Source organism: Nipponia nippon, unplaced genomic scaffold (genome assembly GCF_047370975.1).
Source record: "Nipponia nippon isolate SJK-2023a ecotype South Korea unplaced genomic scaffold, ASM4737097v1 scaffold_30, whole genome shotgun sequence".
NCBI lineage: Eukaryota > Metazoa > Chordata > Aves > Pelecaniformes > Threskiornithidae > Nipponia > Nipponia nippon.
In genome coordinates, this window is record NW_028262348.1 from 988,142 (window position 1) to 1,008,741 (window position 20,600).

Below are 20,600 nucleotides of genomic sequence, written 5' to 3' on the forward strand. Positions count from 1 at the left end.
GATCAAAGTGAAATTACTGGGATGTTCTTCCCCATTTCAGAGCTTCCTTTAGCAGGATTATGAACCCATATTCATCCCAGATGCATTTGGTTTAATCTGACTCTTCCAGTGGCTCATCTCAAACCCATTTTCCACGAGGACATGGCGGGAAGTAACAAACCTACGCCGCGGAGGTCGCCCGCCCCTCCCCGTTAAGCACAAGACAAAGCTGGAATTACCTACAGCTCTGCACATATCCTGAAAAGGCACGATGCTGGAATCTGAAGTTTAAGGACCACGTCACATACTGTTTTCTGACAGAACAGAGGTTTTAACCTTCTCCTTCAACTGTTTGCTTCACGGTCTGATGTTAACTTTGAATTTTTTATCTTTGAATTTGTTTGGTCCCTTGTTTCCCATCCCCCTTCACAAACAGTGGCCTGAATCATCAACCCGAGCACCAGCCATTTATTCGGAAGCAATTTGTGAGCTGTTATGTCCAGAAGAGGACAGCATGTCCTTCCACCCCTCTCTGCTCCCAGATGGGCCGGAAAACACTTAGGGAGTTCTGCAAAGCCAGCACATCTCCGAAGAGAAACGACTGGAGCTGAGCAGGTGTCCCAGCCACGACAAAACAGCATTTTGTGTCCGCTTCAGCGCTGGTGCTTCTGTGGTAGCCACAGACATTAGAAAAAGCAGTTATTAGCCACACAACCCCAGCGCGTCAGCGGCCTCACCTGCTCTTTACAGCAGGTGCCAGAGCCTGGGGGGTTCCCCCGTTCGCCCCGAACTCGCCCACCTCACCTCACTTCACCTCACCTCACCTCACCCTCCCCGTGCAGTGTCAGCCCGCCGTAGCCTTCACCCAGCAGGAGGACGAGACTGTAATTGTAGCACTATTTGCAACTTGCTTTGGAACAGGGACAGGCCCAGTCTTTCTGCTCATATGGCTAGAAATTTACTGCACAGGGACAAAATGAAACACAGACCACCTAGAGAAGATGACAGATACCCAGAGGCCATGCAAAATTTATTATAGAATCATTTACTTCAGCACCCAGGTCTGACAAGACAAAATTAATTAACAACCTGCTTTACTCACTGGGGAAGTGTATATTTAACATCTCAGGCCCTTGAGGGATTAATATTGCAAGCTTCTTGAAGCTTAAGAAAAATAACCTGTATCACACAACCTGCTGGACAGCTACAATTAGTATTTCTTCTTAAGCCTGTGTTTTATTTTGTTAATTGGATTAATTCTTTCTTGATACCCTGGGCTATGTTCCGGCCTTTTCCCATTATTAAATAAACCTTTCTTGCCACTCACAAACCTGTGAAGCTGCTGCTCTGTTCGTTTTAGTGACTTGGAACACTCTGTTCTCTCTCATATTTCAGCCCCAATGAAAAACTGCTCCTTGAAAATTCAATAAAGCATCTGAACAGCACGTTCCCATGAAGCAATTCACCACTGGAGCCTAAGCAAGCTTTTGTTTGGCATCTCCAGTTGGCTTTGGACTAAGGTGTTGCCCCTTCTCTCTCCCGACTGCCGAAAGCATCGAGGTGAGCCCGCGGCCACGGTTTGGTTCACATCACCCACCTCAGACAAGCTCATTGCTTGCTCTCGGCCCCTTCAGATGAGTTCAGGCCTCCCGGTTTCGGATGCCCATGCTCTGGCGCACTGGCCCGGAGAAGACGCGCTCTCTGCTCCACGTGCCAGGCTGATGTATGTGACAACGTCTGCCACACTTCAGTTTGACAGCTGCTCTCAGACATTAGCAAAATCTCCAGGAGATCAGCAGCCCTCAGGGCACCCAAGCCAGTCTGTGGGCACGTACCGGCAGGCTGCAGCTTCCCGGGCCTCCAGAGAGGGGTGGTTTCTCCTCCTCTGCTTCAGGACGGGCGAGCAAGGCAGCAGGCAGCTCAGGAGGCCACGGGGAGCCTCCAGCGAGGCTCATTCCACAGATCACAATCTAGCATCTCCTTTTGAGAACCCGCCCCTTCCCAGGTACCAGCCAGGTACAGATTACCGACCGCCCTGAGGGAAACCCTTGAACCCGCACGTGGCTGTAAGCAGAAAACTGGTGCTGCTAAATCATTTGCTTCCTACTTTCCAGAGCCTGGAGGGGGAGATGCTTGTCAGTTTTTATCCTCTCTTTGAAATCCCTTCAGCTCAAAGAGAATCTCCCTATCTGTTAAATCAAGGTCTCTCAGAAATCTTGCCTCTCCCCATTTCTTTAGAGTATCAAGTCACAATAAACAAGCCAATGTGCTCACAGGCGGCACACAAATTCGCAAAACAACTCAGGCTGTAAAACGTAATGAAAACGGCTGTCCTTTCGGGGAGAACAATAGGGAAGGCAGCCACAGCACTTTGCTGTGTTGCTTAATGGTTTCCTTTCTGAAGTTCGGTATTTTACGAATACCTGACGTCGGGTGCCCCTGACTGCTGACACGCGTGCCCGGAGCTGTCGGCGAGCAGCCTCGCTCCTGCCTCCTGCCTGAGGATGGAGAGATGTGGCTGCGTGGGGCAGGAAAGAGAGGAGGAAGGAGGCATCACCCACCTAAGCTGGACTTTTTCTGGCTCCCCTATTTGCTTTATTATTGGCTGCTAGCTAAACGATCTTTTAGGTCATCTGCTTACCGTAATAGGAGGAAATTAAATATTAATAATAGACTATTTCCCTCTAGACTGCTCTTTGTTAACAAAGGACACAAGTGAAACAAAGCAGGCAAAATTACCAGCACACCATGCTCTTGGTTTTCAGGTACCTGGAGCACTTGCAGTTTCCCTCAACCTTCCCTGGAGTTACCGACGCCCGGCGTCCTGCAGGCCTGCCGGCATGGACACCCACGCAAGCGCAGAACACGGGGATGTCTGGAAATCCTTGTTCTATCGAGGGGCTCCACACGGCACTTTGACCCTTCCAGAGGATCATTTCAGACCTTATCCAAAACATCATCTAAGCCGCTGAGGCTCTGACTGCAAAAAACACAGGGCCAAGGATCTTTTGAAGCACAGAGCTTGTCTCTATTTGGGGAGTGAAGTCTTCCTCCAGTGCAAACCCTGCAGTGGGGTAACAAGGGTCTGGCTTGACTTTGCAAATTCTCCAGAAATACTGAGCAAAATGAGGGCTTCAGCTTTGCTAAACGTGGTCTAATCCCCTCTTACAGGAAAGCAGTAGCCCTCCAAGACTTAAAACCTTGACTTCATGTACTCGTGAAAGGCAAAAGAAATGGCTCTGCAGAGATCTGTACTGCCCCTGATCTTTGTCAGGTCAGAAATGAGCAACAGGGACAACGTTTCTACTTTACGTTTCCATCGCTGCTGCAGTCCAGGCCAAAAAGGCAGCTATACTCACAGCGAGAACAAGCACCGTGAATCCGGGTGGGAAGTCTTCATGACTAGGGGATTACTGGAGACACCCATACCGCCGCAGCAGTGACAGCAACAAGAAGCATAATAAACTTGCACCCTTCAAGCCTGTCCCGTGTCTCTCTCCTCCTCCTGTTTATACCCCATATAAAAATGACAAAAACGCCCCCAAAGTGAAACCCCCCTGGACAACAAGCAAAGGTCGTAACACAGATGGGCTGGCTAATAGGAACAGCTGACGCGGAACCAGGATTTCAGCTTTGCCTCCTGCCCTCCAAGGGCTAGAAGTGGATTAATTTTTATTGCAGTAGCGGAAGAGAAGACTAGAACAGAAGACATTTGACTGTTTGTTTTTTTTTTTCCTAAGTGGATATTATAAATGTTTAAAAGCAAGAAAAAAAACCCTCACAGTAATTATTCCCATTCTGATGGTCACAAAAAGCCAGGGAGGGCAAAACTAAGTAAGGCTGAATGACCAGCAGTTAAATAAGCCAGATCAAACAAACAAACAAACAAAAGGGAAAATGTTCCCCTGCGCTCACTAGACTAAAGTCTCACTGGGCAGCAGGCATCAGGATATATTGCCAAAAGGCACAGAAACATGCTGGATTTTTGAGCAAACCATTTGTATCCGGGATTGCTGATGTTGATTTACCTCCAGTGGCATTTCCAAAAATAAAAAATAGAGCATTTGGATAAACTTTCATAAGACAGACATGTAAAAAAGCATAATTAAAGCCATGTACCCTGGCCAGAAACAAGTTACGACTGCCAATATCATCCACAATGTCTCTGAGGATCCAGTTTTCCTTTCCTGTGTGAGGGAAGAACTCAAAAGCAAACTTTGCCTCCCCACAGCCCCAGTAAAGCCAGCTGCGTTCATACGTAAGGAGCTCTTCCTTCAAGAACACAATAAGAGAAATGAGGAAACAGGATATCAAGGAGAGGTGACCCACTGAGGGATACAGGCGAGGGAGGAATTTGCTCTGAAAATACTTATCATATTGCGAATGCATCCATTCTGGTATATTTTAAAATAATGGAGTAGACTTCTCTCCAGATGTGACTTCACCTCTCATTTCTACAGGAAGTTTCCAGGCAGGCAGTTGAGAATTGGGTACATCTGTTTGTTTTCCCGCGTGTTTATCCGGTTGTTCCCAAACCCTATTTGCCTTCCCCAGCTCCAGGTTTGCTCTCCACCAGGCCTGGCGAGCCCTGCTCCTCTCCTCCAGGCACTGGCCTGCAGGTTGCGAGCGGTGTTTGCCTCAGCTCTGCCGGTGAAACCAGAACTCGCTCAGCTCCAGCGCAGGGAGTGCTGTGCTACCAGGCCAGCCAGCATCCGACCTTCTACAGCAGAAGGAACAGAGCTCTTCCCATCTCTCTCCATGTAACTTCACACGATTCCCCAGCTCTCCTTCCCTATCCTGATGAAGGCGCTGCATAATTTGAAGAGAGATGAGCAAATTCTACCTGCCTCTGAGCCAAAGCAAAGCCGTCTCACTGCATTAGCTCATCTGCAGCTCATACGCTGACCCCTCTGAGCAAGGGTTATTCCCGAGGACTCACCATGAAGCTCCCATTACCACCCAAGCGGTTTGACTCATAGCCGCCCACAGCAGGAAAAGCAGGCGAGCCTCTCCTGGGTTGCTAACACAGCTCATCACATCCTTCCTCCCCAGCTTGCTCCCTTCTCTTATCAATTTGAGCAGTGACCCAGCGGCAGCGCTCAGCTCCAGCTCCGCAGAGCCTGCCCGGCTGACGCGGCAGCAGAGCCCGCCGAACGCTCCCAGAGCTCCCCCAGGCCCTGCCCCGCACGGCCCACCTCACCGACGGCCGCCTGCTCCACGCGGGCGGCCTCGGGGACCGGGCACGTGCTGCCTGTGCCTTGCAATACTGGCTGACTTTCGGCCAACGCAGGAAACCCTGCTTCCACCCGTGCCCAGGGTGTGTCCCGGCCCCTCGCACCCCCGGGCTGTGCACCGCTGTTTTACCCAACTCATTGCACCTCGGGCTGTCAGTCAGCTGCCAGTGAAAAAGCATTTAGACAGAGTGACGATGCTGGTGGTGCGTGCTCATCCCAAAAGCAGGCAAAAGCCACAATAACAAGTTTTCTGCCTCCTTGCTGTGCTTCCAGCAACCTTCCCTCTTCCATTTTTTAAGGTGCTTACCCTGACTCGCTAATGCCTGTTTGCTCTGTCAGGCCTCATCCTCCCGTTAGTGTTTCTGTCTCAGTCTCAAAGCTATTTAAGACATTTTTAGGACTCTGCCACCCTCTGTGGATAAGGAGGAGCTGATGCCCTGATGATGCCTCGAGGCCACACGCCCTCGCTTTGTCCCTCCCTCTTCTCTTTGCTACGGCTTGCACCATACTTCTGTCGCTCTTGCAAAGTGACTCGCGCTTTCGCTGTCACAGTCAGCCATGCCAACCCAAGCCTTTCTAGAGGTATTCAAAGCGACTTTTTTTTTCCAAGTCCTTGATTATAATCTGATTCATTAAGAACTCTCCAGTGTCACTGCTTACTGATCCCAAAGTCTCAGTGTTTAGCTGGTGCTCTGAGGACTCTAACAAAGTCATTCCTTCATTTCCTAAGTTCTTTGCTGTGGTAAAAGCACATCCGCTTACGAGCAACAGCCTGCTGCTCCCTCTGCCCGCTTCCTCCTCCTCCCACCCAGGCCAGAGATGCTGATGGCCTGGGGCGGAGGGAGCATGCAGCTGCTGGCGAAAATGACGTTTCTGGTCATTGGTTTCTCTCCTACATCAAACCATTGCACTGGAGAACCAGTAGCCATTCATAAGTCACCCTAGCAAACATTTTACTGGACTTGCTCGCTGTTATGCGTCAGCGCGCTTGTCTAGGGGAAGCAGAAAAGCAAGGGGAGCAGCAGCAAGCGCCCCGCTACAACAGCGACACCTCTACCATGCTTGGGAAGCGGCCCTTTTCTCCTGTGAAAACCGAAGATATTTTACAGTTTCTGCACAATAAGAGATCATAAAAAGCTCCAGCTGTAAAGAAACCTGCCGTCATTTCTCAAATGCATGACAGCCATGATCCTCACACCTTGCTGAACACGGGTAAACCAGAAAAGGCTCCCAAGGCGAGTTCCTTGGGGACTGTGGCATTTGACTTCAAATACAAAAGGTGTCAGTCAGGCAGCGACGGATCCCAGGGAGGCGCCCAGAACAGACATCCCCGACACCCGAGGGTGCTTTCTCCCAAGCGGACTGTGTCCGTCTCTTGCCTGCTGTAATCGTACAGCTACGCTGTAGTGCGGCTCCATGGAGGAAAAGGAAGATTCCCCTTTAGGAATGGGGTAGGAAAGGTAACAAAAACTGTCAGTGAATCATCTTTCCAGCCTTCAGCCCAGAAATACAGCTTCTTACCTCTCCATACGCTGCAAGAGCTGACACCGTACAGCTGTACCGGAGGAAAAGAATCACGTAACTACATTGAATCTGCCAGAATCCTTTATGTCTACCCATGTTATGGCCCTAAATGAATCCTAACGGTGAAGCAGAATTTGGATCAGCATTTAGCAAGACATGGCGTGACATAAACCAAAAGATTAACGTGTTTCAGGTGTTTGACAAAGTTAGGTGCCTCAGTTTTAACAGGTCCAGCTAAAGACGCCTGGTTTCTGGGAGGGAAGCACTTTTGGGAAGCAGGGTATTTTAAGGAATCCCTGACTAGGTAGCACAGGTCATTTTTTGCCAAAAATCCAGGCTGCAGAACACTTAAGAAACTTTTTAAAAGTCGGTGTGCTTCCCCACGCGTGCTCCAGGAACTGTAACGGTGCTGGTGCCAGCCCAAGGCTCTCTGATGTTATTTTCCATCATCCCATTGAACCTGGGCACTGATCTGTGGATTGGACGTATGTGGAAACTGTAATTATTCAAATCAATTCCAATCACGTGCCTCTCTTCTGAAGATTATATTAAAGAGCCACATACCTCTTAGCTGTCTTTTATCCTGGGAAATGTTTCTTATGGAAAATCCCAGCCTGTGCCCAAGTGTATGGCTCTCATACTGGCACCAAAGTTGTTATCACCACAGAATATGATATTTAACAGCCTACTTCCCTTAATCCTTAGACTCAACGACTGATTCATACCGAGATCCGACAATCCTATTCGGGGGAAACCTCAATAACCAAAATGACAGGCCAGTTTGTAGAGGACTTGCCCAGTAAAAGAAGGGGGATGTGGGTAACAGGCCAACATGACAGAACAGGCAGAGAGAGCAGAAACACTTCTGCTCCCCTCCTAAGAAAAAGAAAAAAAAGGAGGGGGAAGGGAAGACAAGAAGCAGGAGAACACAAGAGTCTAAAACCAAACCAAAATAGCTCCAAAGAAGCAAAACCAGGAGAAAAATGGGAGAGACTCTGAGGTCTGAATACTAATTGAGGTCTGAATACTAATTGAGGAAAGAAACTTCTACCAGGGAAAATAGTGCAAACATCACCACTCCCAAAGGGACGCATTAAAAGAGCAGAATGAGACCAAATTACACTTCCCTCTGTGGAGCAGCATTACTCACTCAAACGCAGGAGGGACTCTGCCCAGGGAGGTGCGCAGCCGTGACCCCCAGCTGACGCTGGCTCGGGTTCAGCTCAGCTTCGAACGGCCCCACCAGTGAGCAATCCCGCTCCTGCCCGCCCTGAAGAGCTGCTGAACCAGGAGCCACCACTGTCCCCGTGAGCGTCGCCTGGGATCAACACAGAGAACGCTGTATCTCAGCTGGCCGGCAGATAAAACAGCCCCAGTCTGCAAGCGAGGAGGGGCCTCCGGAGAATGCCTGAGTGCCTTCCACCCTGGATTCGAGTGCAATCACCAATGCTAATCATCATAGAGACGGGAGCCCAGCATGCCATTTGTCACGTCTCCAAAGCTTCAGGAAAACCCCCCTTTCCTCCCCTGCTAGCAGAGAGGGACAGGAAGGTCCCTCATCCTCTGGACGCCTTTCCCTCCCCCGTCCCTGGCTCAAACCATCCCTGCCCCAAGCCTCACTCCCCGCTGACTCCTCCATTGTCTCAGACGCATTGTTTGCAAATGCTCCCCACATGCCATGTAAAGTATTCTTTATTCCACATCCCTATGGAACACCTGGACTTTATCTTGTTACCTGTCAGAGAGTGATAAACCTACTGCATGCAACCCCTGACTTATCATCCAAGATAAATACAATCTGCCTTGTAGCTGTCGTTTCTTTTCAAACCCTGCCTTCCACTGCCGCATTTGTAGCTGTAACAAATGACTTATTTTATTTGGGCTTGAAATGTGTAACTTTTCAAAAAAACAAAAATGAAAAACACATCAGCAAGAGCCCCAAAACACACCCAAAATTCCAGGTGCGGCGTTCCTGACACTAGATTTACTGCTGCTTTGTGGGCGAGGAGGCTCCAGCACTCCTGCTCTTGCGCATCTCCTACAATGGCATTTGCATATACTTTACATAAGACACGTTGTATTTTATGCTACCTGGTGATTTTTGGTTTTAATAATCAACCAACAGGGCAACGATGAAAAGCATCCTTTCTCCAGAACAAGCCCTAAACTACGCTGATAAGGTTTGAGTTAGCTGCTTAAACATAAGTGAACAGTGAGGTCTAAAGTGCTCTGAGCAATCACCTGCGCCTCCGCTATCGTGTTAGAAAGGCACGCGCCTCGCTCAGGTCCTGTCCTGTCCTCTGCCGGCTCCACCGGCACGGCTCACATAGCGCCAACGGCTGTTTATAGCACCCATATCAGGCCCAGGCATCCTGGACGGGAAGGGACGAAGCCGGCGCTCAAACGCACGCCGCAGCACTGGTAACGCTTCTGCCTAACAGCAGCGATCACCCCGAACACTTAATTTTTGCAGAAGCCATCTTGTTGCATTTGGCTTTTCTCGGAACTCTCCTAAGCACTTAGTGCCTCACCAGCTCTTTTCATAACCTCATCGCTGTGTGTTTATCCAAACAACTCGACCCTCACTTTGCAACTGCGTCAGCACAGAGCTGTATCGCAGCCCACCTGCCCCGTCCCTCCCGGGCCGCTGCGGATCTCCAGCCATTCCAAGCACAGGGCAGCCAGGTTTTGCAGGATTTGCTCCTGACGGCACTGAGGCTGAGGCGTGAAAGAGACTGCCCCTTTATTCACTCGCATTTACCGAACACCTCCATTTGCTGAAGCACTTCTGGATACTCCTCGCTGATCCTCGGTGGGTTGCCCACCGTGGCCAGGACGAGGCATGAGTTACAGCAAAGGAGGTTTAAGCGGGACACCAGGCTGTTTCCCGCATGCCAGGGAAGGAAGGAGTCTCCACGGCAGGTCTTGAGGAGCAGGATGGAGAAATAGCTGTCAGGAATGGCAAAGGCATAGCTGATCCTGCCTGTGGGCAGAGGCATGGATTAGATGACCTCGAAGTACCTCCTGAGGATATTTTCCATAATTGAGAGTTGTATGTGCCATCTGTCCGTTCTGATCTACGGAGATTTACTTCAGGAAAAAAAAAAAAGTGCAAGACAACCAATAATTATTCCTGACACAGATGCAGCCTTTGCGAGGGGAGAGGCATCTTCCAATTCTGTAGAGGAAACCGAAGCCTTCAGAGGTGAAGCCACCTTCTGCGTATCTGCTCAGGTCCTCCCGAGGCAGAACGCTGCTGGTTCTTTACCCCAAACAGACCAGCCCTCCGTATTCGGCTATGCGAGCATCTCAGTACGTAGGCAACTTTCTCTGCCTTTTTCAAACGAGCAGAGAGGCAAGGAGCTGGTGCCGTTGTGTTCAAGTAGCTTCGCCAAGGCTGTTCAGGTGCACTGGTGCAAAACCTGAAGGCGAGCCATGAGGCAACCAAGCCTTCTGGTCCTAGATACCAGGCCCCAAGGAAAGGGAGTAACTCTCCACTGACCCGTGAGAACACACAGCTCAAGATGTCTTGGTTTTGAGTTTAGAGTCCAACAAAAAGGAAAGCCTTAATAGCCCATCTCCGTTTTCAGATGGAAAGCACACAAGAAAGAAGGACCTAGAGAGTTATTCACCATCCAGATCAGATGGAGAGAATGAACAAGAGCAGCTGAAATCTGTTCAAGCTGAAGACCAGGACAAACTTTGCAGGACACCGAGAGGTGCTGAATACAGCCTTTGGGTGGAAAGCACCTCGCTCACAGCCGCGCAGACCTCGGGGAGGGCGCCTTGTCCCACCCCACGTGTGAAAACGTGGGCGGAAATGTCACACTGAAGCGGGGAGCTGAAGCATAGTGAAAATAAGCGTTTTGGTGGAAGATCTGCGAAGCCGTAGACATCCTGTATAGACAGGAAACCCTACGGGCGTGCAGGCAGAAAGGAAGTGCCGAAGGGGGAGGTTTTCCCTCCGCACCAGGTAGAAAAGCCGGCGGGCTCGAGACCGAAGGGGAGGTACGTGGCCAGTTGGCCAGCCAGCCGGCCAGCCAGCCGGCCCAGGCCCTGCAGAGACGGCAACCGAAGGGAAGAGTGACGATTCAAAACAGGCCCCCAAGCCTCCCGTCGGACCGAGCTTTTCCCAGGAGTTCTTAAGAGGGCTGAACCACATGGCTCTACATAAAATCCATTATTGAAGATTAAACAAAAAAGATGAGTAGCTTTCAAAAGTTGATTACATCCACACGCAATAGTGCCAGCAGCCCTTATGGAAACATCCTATTAAAATACCAGCAAAAATAGAAATGCAAACATGGGCGACCTGGCAGGCGGCTTTTCCGCTCAGAGCTTTAGTGCTTTCTGCACCCGCCGACAGCAGGACAGAGGCTAAAAACACCGCTGCTGGGCTGACGTCCCCTGGCCGGGCACAGGACGATGCTGATTCTATTTTTCACGTACAAAAATCCATATGGAAAGAGAGACAGATTATCTACACGTGTAAATTACAAACTTATCACCCGAACGGCATTAAAAAGGAGACCCGCTTGCCTTTTTTTTTCCCCCGCACCCTGGAATAGGTCACTTTTTATTTTATATACACACATACGTGTTTGCAGTTTGTACCCACGTGTTTTCTCTACAAATTCAGAGGCTCAGAGATTTCCTGGTTAATTCAGAATTTGATCCACTTGCCAATTAGACGGGATTTCATTTTCATAGTATTTTTTGATATGTGATTACAATTATACTGACTTTTTTATTGAGATTCGAAATAAGGTATTTCTTCCGCAGCTCTAAGCCAATTGAAATATTTCTCACACCCCCGTTGGTCACTTTATCTAATCTTGTTGTGCTTCACTTGGGCAATAAGCTCTGGGGCGTCTCTAACGGCAGGAGCTGCCATGCCCTCCCTCTGTCAGCTCCCTCCTGCAGAAGACTGAACTCCTCAATGACTACAGTTCTTGAGCGACGCAGGTCTGAGACTTACGCGCCTGATAAGAAACCTGAAAACAAATACATCCAAAGATCGAGTTATCTCAGAGTTGACCATCTGCTGAGGAAAATAATTTTAAGTAGTTATGGCAATTCTATTGCTGCTATTTACTATGTGAGTCATGTTGGTCTCCTGAAGTTAACCCTTCCTGCCTCCTCTCGGGCCCTCTGCCCAAGGCAGGTTTGAAGAGGGTGCTGGACCACCTTTACTACCTTCCAGCTATAGCAAAGTCTGCAGTACCTCTGTACTCGAGACTTACCCGAGCTTACACCGCGCCAGGACGTAAAAGAGCATTAAAGCAACTGCGGTGCTTCTGGGCGACTCTTAGACCACGCCAACGGCCACGCAGAAGAATCTCCTCCCGGGAGCATCCCCTTCGAGGGCGCCGCGCAGCAGCACGCAGGCAGCAGGGGCACATCGGGGTGCTCCTCCCGGAACGGGCCGCCCGCGCCTCCGTGAGGGGAGCGCGCCCCAGCAGCGCCCGCAGCCCCGTCCGCCGGGGCAGAAAGCCTTCCCACGCCTTCCCAACAGCGCCGGAGACCCCCGCGCCTTGCGGCCTCTGCCCCTGCCCTCCACCTGCCCTCTCCCGCAGCAGAGACACCAGTCCCCTCTGCGACCGGCAGCTGCAGGGACACGCTCGCCGGGTACCACGGCTTAGAGGGCTCCCGGGCCAGCAGAAGGGACGCTGCCGAAAAACCGTTCCAGCCACTCGATACAGGCGGGGCAGGGTCGGGGGCTTCGGGGGCAAGGAAGGGGATGAGATTACGCACAGGTTTAATGCCATCTATTCAGTCCCTGCCCTTTTTCCCTTCGCGTGACTGCAAAGCGCATGGAAACCTCCTTCGTTAAGCACTACGGAGAAGTTGACAGGATGCAGGCTGCTCCTGTGGAATCACTATTTTCTGATTAAGCACAAGCACAAATAGCAGCTGAAGGGCTAGAAGGAGGGCTGGGCGCAGGGGGGCAAAGTCCAGCACCTGATGTTTGAAGGAAGATGCGTGGAGCCAACACCTCGGGGCGGGGGTGTGTCGGGGCGCTGACAGTCGGGACTCGGAGCGGCGCGAGGAGCACCGGGCTCCAGGGTGGCGAAGCCATCGCAGCCGGGGCAGGGGCGGGTGGCAAAGCCAAACCGGCCCCGTCTTGGGGCAGGGGGTCAGGCAGCACCGAGAGCGCAGCGGGCGCCCAGCCTCGAAGCTGGCGGGAGGGGCAGGAGCGGGACCGGGGCTGCCGCGAACTCGGCGAAGGACGGGGGGAAGCGGAGCTGCCCGCGGCGGCTCCCGGCGTGGCGGCCGCCGGGCGCGGGCTGCAGCCGCGGGGCGCCGGGGCCGCCCGCACCGCCCGGGCGGCGGGGGGCGGCGGGAGGCGGCAGGGCGAGACCCGCAGCCCGCCCCGGCCGGGAGGTCCCGCTCCGCTCCGCTCCGCTCCGCTCCGCTCCGCCCCGGGCGCCGCACCCCGGGCACCCGCCGCCCCTCACCGCGGAGCCCGGCCGCCGCCGCGCCGGCGTCACCCACCTGCCCCGGGGCTCCGCTCCGCGCCGCTCCGGCCGCGCCCTCCGGCGTGTGGCGGTGCCGCCGGCCGGGCGCTCCCCGCTCCCGCCCCCGCCGCAGGACGCGGGCGGCGCGGAGCCGGCGGCAGCGGCTCCCCCTGGAGGGCGGCGCAGGGCGGGGGCGGCGGCGGGGGCGGCCCGCGGCGGGGCGGCGCGGAGCGAGGGGAGCCCCCCGCTGCCGCCCGGCCCCGGCCCCGGCCCCGGCCCCGGCCCCGGCCCCGGCCGGAGGGAGGGAGGCAGGCGGCGACCCCCGGGCCCGCGGCCCCAGGAGCGGCGCCCCAGCGGCGAGCGGAGCCGGGCGCCCGCGGCCCCGCGGCTTCACCTGCCGGCGGCCGGGCTGGGGGGGCTCCGCGCCCGCAAGGGCAGCAGCGTCTCGCCCAGCGGCGGGAGGGGAGACGGCCACTTACTTCAAGGAGTCGTGCTCTGGTCTTGCGGGACCTGCAAGTGACAGAAACGGGCTCTTACCGTGCTTGATCTGCATACAATGAAAGTAGGAAAGGGAAGGAGGGCTCTCTCCGCGCATTGTTTTCAGCATCTACTCCTTTCCAGGCTGCAAAACCCACCCGGCGGGTTCGAGCCTCCAGCTGGACCAAGCGGCGCAGCGCCGTGCTGCGCGGAGGTGCCCCGAAAGGCTGCAAAGCAGAGAGAAACTTGCAGCTGCTTCTCTGCTTAACTGTCGTTACTACCACCAGAGAGGAAACCCTGCGCGTTACTACTCTGGAAGCGTTCGAGGGTTCTCAGTAGAGAGATGAAATACTTGAGAAGCTTCGCGTTTCCCACCGCGCAGGCCCGCGCGGACCCCCCAGCGCACCCACGGGGCCAGGCCCGCGGCGGCGAGCCCCCCGGGCCGCGCGTGTCCCCAGCGGCTCCTGTTCCTCCGCAGGAACCGACTTGGGGCGCAGCCACGACTCATCCCGCAGCCATTCTGAAGCGGGGAGAGAACCGCTCAAGAATTTGAACCCGCTGCTCTTTGCGGATATCTTCTAAGTTTTTCTATTTTTCAACTTCACATCTCAGCAAGTCATTTACCCACACGTTCCTATTAGCTGGACATGGCAAACAGGAAAAACCATCAGCGTGACTCCACACTTCCCACCGACCCCACGGCAGACCCCAGCCGACGAAAAACCGACGCATCTCAACGACAGCCCGCCCGTGCAGAAGGCTGCCACAGCTTGGATGCCTGTGCCGTGCAACAACAGTTCTTGTGTCGGGATTCCCAGCCCCAGAGGTGCCCGGCTCACATCACACCCGCCAGAGGCGTAGGCACGTTACTTTGAGCAGCAGGCAACGGGCTTACCCAGCCTCCCCTGGCAGCCAGACCTGGAATGGTGCTTGGAGTTCTTCTGGTGGGTCAAGACAGCAGGAAAAAAGCACCAGAGCTGGCACCAGCCACTTCAGCACCAGCCTCAAACCCTACGCGCACCTGAGCGTTGCAAAGGTGACACTGGCAGCAGCCTCTGCCGCCCGTGCCCTCCCCTCTTACCCCAGCGGGAAGGCGGGCGGTGCGCGGGCGGCCTCGGCCCCGCCGCCGCGGGCGCGCAGCCGAGCGGGGACCAGCGCTGCTCCAAACCCGGCTGGAACCCTGCGGGGAGGGGGGAAAGAAAAAAAAAGTCATTTTTCCCAGGAAGTTACAGAAAAGGCCAGAGTAATCTGCCACGCAGTAGCACCTAATGATTTTAAGGCCCACATATATTGACTAGCCAAGTCAAGAGAGAAAGCACAAATGGGACTCTGAGAAACTTAGAAGCCTCCTCAAAACATGCTGCAATATTGATAAATTTAGAAACACCGCCTGCCTACACGACGTCCGCCAGAGCTTTCTGAAAAATGCTGGCGCTAGAATTGGGCACCGTTTGTGCAACGGTCTCGCTTTTGCCCCGTACAAGAGGTGGAGTTTTCCCGCTCCTAGCTGATACTCCGCAAAGTTTTACGCGGTGCAGTTGTATTTGAACCAGAGGGGCGAGTGTCGTGCCGTAGCCATTAGCGCTCTGCCAGCATCTGCTGCGTCCATTCAGCGTTGCTCCTTTCCCACATCGCAGAGGTTGCCTCTCCTCTTTGGCCCAGATCCTCAAAGACATCCAAGTGACTCTCTCCCACTGAAATCAGGGAAAGCTGGGAATCAAAATACTTGCACGGAGCAGGGATGCACTTTCTAAATATGATTTTGTTCCTGACTACATTAAAGACAAAGCTGTTGCGGGCAGCTGCCTTTGCTAAGCTGTCAGGCTGCCTTCTTCCAACAGTCCCATCCTCAACACAACATCTTAGGAGTTTCCTGAGTCACCGCTGTTGATCAGCAGATCTTTGAAGGACCCCAGAAACGCTTCATTGCGTGTTTCTTTTCCCGGTTATAACTCTTCTTTGATTTTTGCAGCCAATCAGTTTTAAGATTATTTGATGTAGACTATTGATTTTCTTTTAAATCAGCAAGTCGCTGAAGACCCAAAGCAAATGTCCAAGTGCTTTCCCAGGGCTGGCTGGTAGTGGCACCCTGACAAGCTTCTAATGTTTCTTAGAAATGACTTTTTTTCCCATAAAAACATTCTGATACCACTACCAAACCCAGCAAACCACTGGTTCCTGCCCTCACCGCCACTCCAGTTCGGGTGGCATACCAGTTCCCCGTTGTCACCTCCTGATTTTTTCTGTGCAGATGGGGATTCTGCGGTGTTTCAAGATGTTGAAAACCAGTATTAACACCTCCCAGAGCACCTGAGCCGGTGCCTCTATTATTTTTGCACGCTCGTTTCTCACTTCAGCACAAGGAAATGCGTTTCTAATGAGCAGCTGCTGGCTTCTGTCCTGCTTAGCAGTTGGATGGGATACCTTTCGTTACTACAGTAAGATCTGAATAGATCTCTTGTCTTTCTTTTTAATTAAGAAATTAATTGGTTTTCTATTATTTTTATGCTATCGTCCCTGTCAAGTGTCAGAACGGCACCGTTTGTCAGATCATATTTCTTCTTGTGCATATTCAGTGTGCGTTGTCCTTACCTGCAGATAATTCTGCTTATGCCCCCTCCCTTACCAGTGGCCAACAACGACGGTAAACTGACACTAAGGAATACAATCGGCTTTTGTATTTTTCCTTTGTTTTTACGCTATATGGGGGGCAGTAGAAGCGAGTGCTAAGTTCCTTTCCCTTCTTAGTCACTCAGAAGGAAAACCTGCCCTACGAGGGCTGCTGCGGCCCGGCGCAGCTGGAGAAGGGAGCACGGAGCGGTCGGCTGAGCCTAGCGGGAGGGAGCCCAGCCTCCAGCAGCCCTGCAGCCACGGGGAAGGCACTGCCACGGGCCTCGAGCCTGCTGCCGCCTCGGGCTGTGAGCTGCAAGGAGTCCAGTACCGCAAGGAAAGAAATGAAGTAATTATCCGCTTCCCCCGTGCACAGCCAAGAAGGGCTTTCTCGCTCCCGGACAGCAGAGCTGCAGTTACACACTGTACGCTAGCTCCTAACTGAAGGAGCCAAACTCCTGAATTTTGGGCAGCTGAAAAGCAGTGATAGGAGGCTATTGGCACTTCTCGGACTTAGCAACTGAGCTGAAGCGGTAAACTCTAGAGAGACTGCGTAGAATAAACCTTGAAATGCTTCCCTCAAAAAGATGAGAGCAAAGGAAATAAAAACTTCACGCTTGAGACCTATCGTGAAACTCACCCTTCTCCTCCTGATCCTGCACGAGCGAGCCTGCCCGGGCCCCTCAGCGATGCCCCCGTAAACACAAACCGGACTCAGCGCTGGCGGTATCATCGAAGCCAGCCGGCACCCTGCCAAGTAGCAAGAGAGCAGGAAAATCATACCTGTGCATTGAGGCTTCCGTCTGAAGGACTGGAAACGATCACCAGTTTGTCCAGAACAGAATCTGGAAGAAGTAATTTTTTTAAAAACAGAAAAAATATTTCGGTCTTTAAGAAAGCAATTACTCTTTACCAGTTTTGGAACTCTTCTCCGTCACAAAATTTTTCTTTCTAACCGGACCGAATCACCCGATAGATGCCAAATTACATTTAAAGGATGCATATTTTGCAAAGAGCATCAAACCGAGTATTGCATGAGCACACACACGCCGTGCTGTTGAAGAGGACACTTAAAACGATGCGTTCTGAGTCGTACGTAATCCCGTCCCGCCGAGACCGCCCGACTCTCCTCAAAGCAGCGAAGGGCACGGGTGTCAGTCTCGGAAGGGACGGAGGCAGGGTTACCTGAGGTCCTTTGAAAACACCAGCAAATCCTGCAACATTAAAGATAGATGTATACAAATAAAAATCCATGTGTGTATATATACGCACAACTATTTCTCCTACGTTGTTCAACATTAAATATTTGTTAGCAATTTTAAAATCAACACCGAAAAAAAAAAGCAGCTCGATTTTCTGGAGAGTCTTTTAACAAAGTTACACATGCAAAATTTTTGCTGGAAATGCCCGTCGCTAACAGCTTCGGAAAGGACGCGCCTGTGGCAAGGACCGCAGCCTTCTCGCACCCCGTCCCCTCCCGGCACGGGAGGGCAGCTCGTCCCTCCGCTGGGGGAAGACAGGCTGAAGCCGAGGTGGGATTTGTGCTCGCAGGGAAACGCAAACCCACCCCCCCCACCGTAAATCCTGCCATTTGCACTTAGGTCAGGAGCGAAAGGATTTTCGGTAATTTCGTGTCAAGATTTGGACTAGTCTCTGTACGAGGCACTGCCCAAACAGACCGTGGCTTCAGTTCTCTAAATGCTATTCGGCATGACAGACTAGGAGATGGAGTTCAATCTAAATTTAAGCACTCTTTGTAGACTATTAATAGAAGAAAAACTGGTAGCATGAATCATCATGTGGGAGCTGCAGAGCAACAGCTATTTATTTTCTATAATAGTAATATGTATAAGTTACCTTTATACAATAAATGAACTGTTGGAGTTGCAAGGCCCAGCAGAAGAAATCAGATGATTCTCCTTCACTTACACTATTCTCATTTTATTCCAAGGAGCAACGAGAGGGCAACCCTTGCTTAACTTGACAAAGCCCACATTGTGCACGACCAACCTCTGTCACAGCGCAAATGGGAGACAAAAGTAGCTGCTGAGCCTGCTCCCCACCGCTGCCTGCTAGGGAACGGCGTGCGCTGGAAATGTTGGCGCAAAACGATGGATCTTCATAGGTTTATCGAGGTGAGCTGGTGTTTCAGCACCCTGTTCCAATGCCTGTATAACCTTCGTACCTCTGGCCGAGAGGAGGACTGCGGCATGCCTTCCCTTTGCGTTTCTTCCCTGCTGGGACGATAGTCCAGCTCTGTTACTGTTACACCAGCCGGTTTCGGGAAAGATTTTTTGGAAGGACCGAACACCTAACAGCTCCTGAACTGCAAAACTGCTGCTGCTCAGCATCCCTCAGGATGGTACCCTCCCGCGCTGTCATTTTCTTTTTCAAGAGGCAGCACCGGTTACGCGCACCGCGGGCTCCACGCCGGCGCAGCCGACGGACCCTGGAGGTGGCCCCACCGAGACACGCAGGGTTAACACGCTGGCATTTCGGTGCTCCCTGGGATATTTATTTTTGAAAAATATGATATTGTCAACAGCTCCCTGAAGTTGTCTCCAGACTGTTATGTCTCCTTCTCAAGTTTCTTTCATTTTTAAGAGCTTAACTTTCAGGCTTCTGGCGTGAGGGAAGAGCCCAAAATGGTTTAAGGAAGGGAAGCACGACCAAGCGAGTGAGCGCTGCTCAGCCCGGAGAGAAGCACAAACCTTTCCTCACACTATATAATCAATGCAAGCGTCTAGCAGTAAAAACACCCTGATAAGACACTACTGCGTTAACCCCGTTTTCATAATGGGATTAAGGAGGTTCCAAAGAACTGGAAATCCTGAAGGGCAAAGAACATCTAAGAAAAGTCAACATCGTATTTTTCAAACAGGGCATTTCATGTACAGAAATTCCTCCTACAAACAGAGTTCAGTTAAACCAGAGTGATGCAGAGGGAAACGGCAGGCATAGGGACCAGTAAAAACCTTAACTTGGATTAGGATTGATGGCATCAGCCCCTTATCTACTTTTCTTTAGAATTCATAGACAAAATTTTTTCTAAACACAGACCCATGGGAGAAGTTTCAAAGCAACTTTTCCAACAGAAGTGAAGCCAATAAAACCCATTTAATTAGACATAAACGATCTTCTAATCTGGAGCTGCCAGCAACAGAGAGACCGTAGCTAACTTCCCCATTCGAGGCGCTGGCTGCAGCGTCAAGCAGGAACTCGGACGGCAGGAACTGGAGCTTGCCACGATGCCATCGCTACTTTTCGAGCAATTCAAAGGAGAATTCTGTACCTCGCTCAACCTTTAGTACTGAGGACGAAAAAGAAAACGTACCAGTGTAAGAAAGGAGGAGAACACAAACGCTGGGCCCAAGGAAAGATAGCGCTGAAAAAAAACCGTAGACAAGAGAGCGAGGGAGCTGAGAGAGGGTGGACAATGTGAGAGGCACAGGATTCAGCCCTTTTTTTTTTTTTTTTTTTTTTTTAAGTCTTAACAGTAGGAGCTGGCTATTAATAACCTCCCATCTGGAGAAGGGAGCTAACTTTTTATGAGAAGTTCGCGTCTCTGTTTTAAAGGAATGTTGTGTGGGAAGAAGTGACATCTTCAGGAGCCCCTCCTGCCCGTGCACGCTGTGGAACTACACGCAGCTCTTGGCAGCCCACGACAGAATCCAAGTCTCTTCCATCGATCAAAGCAATTGCGAACCCCTTTGTGACCAGGCTTTTAGCTGACAGTTCTGTACTGCTACCCTGCATTTAACCGCAGAACCACCACGACGCCAATACAAGCGTTTGTGATGTCATACAATGGACCGTTCCGTTGCTCTTGCTTCGGAGGTTTTTCTTTTACTATTCCACATAGCTGTAGTTTTTCACTACAGTAAGACCTCCAGAGTTATTGAGCTGATTTTATTATATTCAGCTTAAACACGCTTATGGAGCTAATGTCACATTTTTAACAAAATTCTCTGGTGCCAGCTTGGAAGACAATCCATGAAAAAACCTTTGGTTAGGGAATATGATTTCAGCGGCCCCGGGAAGGAAAAGCTGCAGCTGCACAGCCGGTGCAGACAGCGCTGCTCCAGCGAGCGCGGGCCCGGAGCCGTCCCCGCTCGCTGCCTCTGCCCTGCCCTTCAGGCCGCCGGCTGCAGGCCCCCGACGCGCTGCTGCAGCCCTGGCCCGCGCTCGCGACGCAACAGCGAAACCGCCGCTCTCTGGCATGAGCTTACTACGCTGCACTTTTAAAACACTTGCTTTTAAAAGAAGTACGAAAACTGAAGGTCCACGCTTAAAACCAGGATATGAATCCATTTTGAGA

At 52.0% G+C, this 20,600-nt stretch overlaps 2 protein-coding genes across 7 annotated transcripts in view; both read right to left on the minus strand.

Annotated features, from left to right (window-relative positions):
• ADORA2A (adenosine A2a receptor) overlaps window positions 1–16,940 on the minus strand; it is a 33,986-nt gene extending 17,046 nt beyond the window's left edge. The window contains exons 1-2 of one of the 6 annotated variants that reach the window (XM_087768783.1): window positions 16,923–16,940; window positions 14,754–14,852 (exon numbers count right to left, since the gene is read on the minus strand). The gene's annotated coding sequence lies outside the window, so the exon portion shown is untranslated. Of the gene's footprint in view, window positions 1–4,918; window positions 4,943–12,698; window positions 12,874–13,232; window positions 13,334–13,732; window positions 13,818–14,753; window positions 15,205–16,922 lie in introns of those variants that run through there. The other 5 variants (XM_087768782.1, XM_087768786.1, XM_087768781.1 and 2 more) reach the window with 5 other exon arrangements.
• A 430-nt stretch (window positions 16,941–17,370) lies between these two features.
• Window positions 17,371–20,600, minus strand: part of SPECC1L (sperm antigen with calponin homology and coiled-coil domains 1 like) — a 75,990-nt gene continuing 72,760 nt past the window's right edge. The window contains exon 17 of the transcript XR_015707226.1: window positions 17,371–17,496. The gene's annotated coding sequence lies outside the window, so the exon portion shown is untranslated. The remainder of the gene's footprint in view (window positions 17,497–20,600) is intronic.